This window comes from Oryzias melastigma, linkage group LG4, assembly GCF_002922805.2.
Source record: "Oryzias melastigma strain HK-1 linkage group LG4, ASM292280v2, whole genome shotgun sequence".
NCBI classification, from domain to species: domain Eukaryota; kingdom Metazoa; phylum Chordata; class Actinopteri; order Beloniformes; family Adrianichthyidae; genus Oryzias; species Oryzias melastigma.
Genome location: NC_050515.1, coordinates 20,539,529 through 20,546,346, shown reverse-complemented (window position 1 = coordinate 20,546,346; position 6,818 = coordinate 20,539,529). Strand labels below are relative to the sequence as shown.

The 6,818-nt window shown below is 37.2% G+C and overlaps 1 protein-coding gene across 1 annotated transcript in view; it reads right to left on the bottom strand.

The window, feature by feature from the left end:
* gmds (GDP-mannose 4,6-dehydratase) overlaps positions 1 to 6,818 on the bottom strand; it is a 173,163-nt gene that overhangs the window by 2,564 nt on the left and 163,781 nt on the right. The gene's annotated exons all lie outside the window — the stretch shown is intronic.

Here is a 6,818-nt window from a genome sequence, read left to right as displayed (position 1 = left end):
TCCTAATGACTTTCACGTGGAATTAATAGCAACACCGTTTATTTGATCAAAGAGGTTTCTGAAGAGAAATCTTTAAGTTTTGTTTTTGTTATAAAGCATAAAATAAAATCATCAAATACTAGTTTGTGCCCCTTTTTTACACGAAGGATTATCGATTTCTTTGGTGGATTTCGGTTATCTGGAGCCGAACATTCCCACAGAGATTGATAAAACTTAGAAGAACAGATGAACAAATGTAAGGAACATGACTAGCATGTCCTCGAACAAAGGCTCCACAGGAAATACTGCACTGGATGCGATTCAGAAGACAAGATCCAGCTTGTGTGCACATTTTGCTCATAGGTGTAATGTGCAGACGTCATCTGGACAAGTCGGAAAAAAAAAAAAAACGATCCCGGGAATTTTAAAGAGAAAACATTGAGGAAGTAAAAGCAGAAAAAAATAAAAGATGAGATATTTATAAAGTTTTAAAAATTTAAAGGCAAATTTATGCTGTAATAGGAGCTTTTAAGCAAATGCTACTAACATTTAACTCCATACATAATGCAAATTTACTTCAGATTCTTTTTTTTTTTCTAGAGTTTTTTGATGGAATAATTTGGAAGTTTCCTTCTCGAGTTAAATGACACAATGGAGACATCAGGACTGAATAGCTCCATAAAAACTTAAATTATTATTTTCTTAATGTGCAGCTTTTGTCTAAAAACAGGAGAAAACGTTCCCACGGCTATGCAAACCCCACTGCCCTGACTGAACTCTAAGAGAGCAGCCCAGACTGAAGCAAAAGGGAAGCAGGGAGCGGTGTTTGGTATCTGTCCTGAACCTCTCCAAGGCGTCGTTTGCGAGTGATCTTATTACAGTGGAACGCACACGGCAGCGCTGGCATAGCTCAGCCTGGGACCCACATCCCAGGGAGGCTCCACGCAGCTTAATCACACTCTTCTGATTACACATAAACGCCTGAACACACACAGAGAGGGGAGCAAGTACAGGCCGATTCTGACCCGCTTTCAAACCCAAAACCTGGTTCGGTTCGGTGCGAGGGGGGCTATTTTTTTTAACTTTTATCTGCACTTAAAAGTTCCTTTTTTCTTCAGCAGCAACAACAACAAACTGCTCTCTCTCATGTGAGCTGCTCCACATCCCTCACATGCACTCCTGGCTCTGAAGCCATAACTGGAAACATTTTCAGACTAATTACCTTCAGCAATGAGACATAATTCATCATAAGCCTGAATGTAATTATTATAGGGGGACTTGCTCAACAATTACATTAAATAATCCACTTGCTTCATAATTATATTGATTAGGGCTTGTAATTAAGCCCGTTTTATTGCTCTCAAAAGGAAAACAAGCGGCCTTGTCACGAAGGTTTCTCCAAAGCTGCTTTGAAAGCTGACGGCTGGAAGTAGCAGCTACACCTGCTGTGAGGTTTGTTTGGCACCGCGGACGCACAAAGAGAACGTCTTCCCTCAAAGGTTTGATTAAAACCAATATGGGTCTTATTGGATGGGGACCTAAAAAAACTGATGTAAAAAAAAGAAGAGGATAGATAATAAATGAGAGATTTTAGGTAGAAAAAAATCTAAAATAAATTTAGATGGATCCATATATTTAAATAAATTCATCCTTTTTTAAATTTTTTTAACATCTTATGTTTTTTTTGTCATAAATGGATGTTGCCATGTTTATATGGACACAGCAACAGGGTCAAAAATCTAAAAGTTTTTTTGGTGGGATATTTTAAGAGCTAAATAAAATATTTGAAATAAAACTTGACTGCAAAATCTAAAAAAACAGAAAATTTGTCACAACTTTAGGCAAAAAAAAAAGCATCAGGCCATCAGAATGCAGGAGAAAAATGTCCTCTTTTGATATGTGGAGATGAAACACAAATGATCTGTAAGATTTGCACAAAAAAAGAGTTGCAAATGAGGTTTTATCAGTGTTACAATAATTCTATTAATTAACCCTTTTATTACATAAACTACTCTATATAATTTTATTTATCTGAATTATTTTAAATAATTCTGTTTATTTTTAATGTGGAATTTGTCAAAGTTGAATACTCTTAGTTGTGGAAACCGCAGTTTTCTTTCTGATCATGAGAGTGTGTTTTATTTGACTGTATTTGCTTCTTAAATATCAGCTTATATGCAAAAACAGACATATGTAAATACATCTGCCATGAAAGAGTTAATTATTGACAAAGAACCATTAAGCCCAGCTGTCTTGATTTCGGCTTCAGAAGAATGTTTTGAAACTGATTTTTTTTTTATACAAAAATTTACACTTTTATGTTAATTTCACAGGTAAAACTCTTCAAACAGTCATGTCTAACATTTTTAATTTAGTTCTATTTAGGGGTTTAAGCTCCAACTCCATCAGTGATCTTTTCTTTCATTTCTATCTTTATTTTTTTAAATCGAAACATTTAAAAAAATACACACGTATGTTTTATGTGAATAACATGGTGAGATAAACTTGTGAACAGCAGTTCAGGTGATGCTCCCCATTAAAATGATTGATTTTGAAACATATTTTGAAATAATCTACATAAAAATGCATCTCCAGACACAAATCATGGCAGGAAAGCATAAAGTGATTTCTTCATCACCTTTCTGATCACCCAGATTGCCAGAGGAAACAAAACAGGTCTGGAACAAGACATGTTCATGGTAATCCAACACCTACATTTCTATAAAAATCTGCTTTCGTTTGCCCTCCACAGGATTTTGGATGTTGACGCACAAAATAGAATTCAAACTATGCAGCCTGCGTTCTAAATATAAGGACATGTCATTACTGATGTCTGTAAATGCAGAAAAGCTGTTTCTATTTGTGTGTTATTGAGGAAAGATTAAACCTAAGTCCGGAGCTCTTATTTCACTTCTGCCAGATTAAATTTCTTTATCTTTGGGGCTGAAGTGGATCAACAGTGAGATGGCGGGAACATGGCGGTGGGACTCCATTGTCCCGGCCGCTCCGACGCCACGCCGCTGCATGCCAGCTCAACTGTCCCCGTCTGTTTGATCCGCCGGGAGCGAGACGATGATTTTACGACTGCGGGGTGACCGCGAGGTGCCCTCTTTAATCCTCTGATTTTCCTTCTCGCACATTTCACGATCACAAACAAACGAACAAAGGCATTTAAAGCAGGCGAGACGCGACATGTAAGTGGGGCTACTGTCACCACCGGGCTGAAGGTTTTATTGCTTTCTCTTGAACTCCTGCTGATGATGATATACGCCGGGTTTCGTCTTTCACGCCTGCAGCAATGTACAAGTCACATCAGCACTTTCCAGGGCAGGAACATTAACATTCAAACACGATGGCAGTCGTGATAATTTACACTGATAGCAGACTGTTTATACTTCTAAACACTTGTTTTATGTTCCCGGTTTTTATCAGAGATGCAGTAATGAAAGTTTTAGCAGACAGTTTTACGGTCTCCTGAGAACATTGTGTTTTTTTTATTTTTGTTTGAAATAATCAAATCCAAAGCAGACAGAATATCTGGTTTACAAAGAGATGCCGCGTCTCCCCAAAAACGGTCAATGGCTGTATTTATCAGACGCTATCGAACAACAAATCTATCGTTGGATCCTGGAAAATTCAACCAGGAAATGTCAAAATAAACACTGAGTTTACGACTACTGAGATGCTTCAAGAAATGAAAGAGTAATTTAAGATGGAATTTCTGTTCTTTCATGTTTGCCAACGTTATGTAAAGATAAGGTGAAACAATCCGTTCTTGTGTATGGTTTGATTCTCATATCGGAATGGCACTTGCTGGCACATTTACAATACAAGGCCATTAGAGTAAAAGATACTTTTATAGAATCTGTTAGTGATTACAGAAAAATATTAAAATGATCTTTCGATATCTCTAAAATTAGGAATGTGGCCCAATTAAAGCTGATGCTGCAGTGGGATATTCTCTTAAGTGCAGCAGTCTAGAATGATCATATGTGAATGGTGGATTCATGTAAATTAAGGGGGTCAAATTATTGTGTAAATTAATAAAAGACAAATTAGCACATTTTTTTTAAATCCATTTAATCTAAACTTTTAATCTATAACTATTATTTATCATATGTTATTGGATTATGCCCAATGAGACACCAATTATCAGAAATGAATGGACAACAGAGGCCTAACCATATCAGAAAGTCCATTCACTTGTGCTTATCGATAGCCACTTAAGAAAAAATAAATAAATCATCAATCCTTTGTTAATTTTCTTAGATTTTAGTCATTTTTCACAAAAAGTGAACTATTTAATATGTGGCGTGCTGCATTTTTTTATGGTGACAACTACCAAACCTGCAGTGACCTTACTCTGCAGCAGCAGAGGAAAGTGGTAAATATGCTAAACAAAGGTAAATTCACCTCCTTCCGCTTGCTTTTGATCAGATGATGAAGCAAAATTTTGTTTCAAAGAAAGTCTAAATTGTTCTATTCCTCTGGTGTCTGCTCCTCACGTCTCATCTGTTCCTCTAGATTCTCCTCTGTCCTTCTGTTCTGCTGCATCCGTCTTCATAATGACCTAATTCACTGAACAGGTTAAAATAAACTATGAAACCCCTAGTCTTTTTTAATACCTTGGAGTTGTGATAAACTATGGAATAAGGTGTGTCAACATTTATATTATGGGACTAATAAGAAGTTCGTAGTCAATATTTTATACTCAATAGAAGTGTTTCTATGGTTTTTATGTGTTAAATTAGAACACTTTTTTCATAATTATTTGAGATTGAAAAAAATACCTCTTGTTGACATAAAAGTAAAGGTTAGAAGTCAGTAATTTTAGTTGTATTTTGATCTTTTACTGTGCTACATTGTAAACAAATTTAAATAAAAATACCTCAAATTGAGGCTTTTCCCAGCAAAATTAAGTTAGATTAAACATGTGTTTAATTAATTACAGGTTATAATCAATAAATTGCTCAAAGACGGAATTGTATGACATCACTATATAAATTGTAAATTAATGTAACTAAACAGCAGCTTTCAGTGGAAAAAAAACGTGGAATAATGCTGAAAGTTGTCAGCATAAAAGAGGCTTAAATGACAATCATCAGCATCATCAGGTCTGTCCTCTCAGATCTCCAACGGTGTTTAGCAGAACGTCAGCTGAAATCGGATTCCCGTCTGTGGGGTCTGCCTTTGCAATCCCACAGTTCAGCATCCAGGAAGTTAATCCAGCATCTGGTCTTTCTCAGGCAGGATTTCTGCAGGTGACAGACAGTCTCACGCTCGCAGATTTGCCGACCCAACTCCGCTTGGAGCAAAAAAAAAAAAAAAGCTGATTCCAAACTGCTAACGAGAGCATTCTGCGGCCGAGTGCACTCACCCAAACAGAGCATGTAGCGAATAATTCAACATGAACTACTAACAGATGAGGGCACAATATGATCTTCATATGGATCTGATTAGGAACCTGCCTTTGAGTGCATCCTGTTTAGAGCGCCGCTCTACCTGTTTCTGAAGATATGTAGCAGTGATGATAACAAAAACCGCCGAAAGCTGAAAATGAGCCGTAACAGCGCTCGCCGCTCAGCCTGGGAGCTTTACACACATTTTTGGGATTAAACAACAACAACAACTTGATCTGGTCTCACTGCACATGTAGCCGAGGACCCGATCTGTGAGCATGAGGGGCTTCCAGAGCTGAAGAAGAAAGCGGAAGATTTTCTTTCAGAATAAAACAATTAGTTTTTAGGAAACACAGTTTAAATAGATCTAATAATCAGTTAAATTTACCAAAAATAATAAAAAATGTAAAGAAATTAATGATTAATAATTTTGTGATTAATAGAGTAAAAATTGAGTCATATTTCCCCCTTTTCTTTTTAAAAGATAAAATTAATTACAGTCTTTTGAAAGGATTATTTGCATTAATTTTTTTTTATTTTAGCTGATAAATTTCACCAAATTGAGAAATGCCATTCAAAATCGGAGGTGTTAAGTTAGTATATATAAAAAAATCCTATAAGAAGATCTTCAAGATTCATGACGTTTTGTAAGACGCACTTGAGTCGAAAAACATGACTGTAAAAGTCAGAAGCGCAGTTTACATCTCCTCTGCTGTATTGACTAGTCACAGTGGACACTTTTTTTTTTTTTTGCAGCTTTTAAATCGGCAGTACATTTCTTTCACAGTACCGCTCTTCTTTCCTTGATTTTATCCTGTGCAATAAAGACGAGGAGCCTTCAAAACAACCTTCAGAAAATGTGGAGCTGAGACACAAACAGGGAGGGATCACGGTCCATAAAGCACAGAAGCAGTAAAAGGCCCTCAGAGCAGGCATTTAACGCAAAGGAATTCTGGTATCATTGCAAGGCCTTTCAATAAATCACGTAGCACACAGGGGCTGATCCCCAAACACATGAGGGTACACACAGACCTACAAAAATAGCAGTTGTTTGGAAGAATAGGTTAAAAAAAAAAAGTCAAAAAATTCATTCATTTCTTTAGTCTGCAAGCTTAGTCGTTTATGGGAGACAGATCAAACGCTCTCGTCCCCGTCTCAGAGGGTTGCATGCTGGGAGACTGTGATGTGGTTTGGGAAGTTCAGTAGCATCTCTGGTATTTGTACAGTAGTGGACATGATGCAGCGAATAGAGACTTCAAAGCAAATCTGATAAAGCGTCCGAGAACGCTGGGAGTCTGGAGCCCACGGTCTCTGTGTCCCCTGCAGAACCAGATGTTCCGACAGAGCTGGACGTTCCCATCTTTGACCTTTCGGGGCTTCTCGATGGAAGAACTCAACCCGGATCCGGCACTTTTCATAGGGAGGATGAAAAACTTCTGC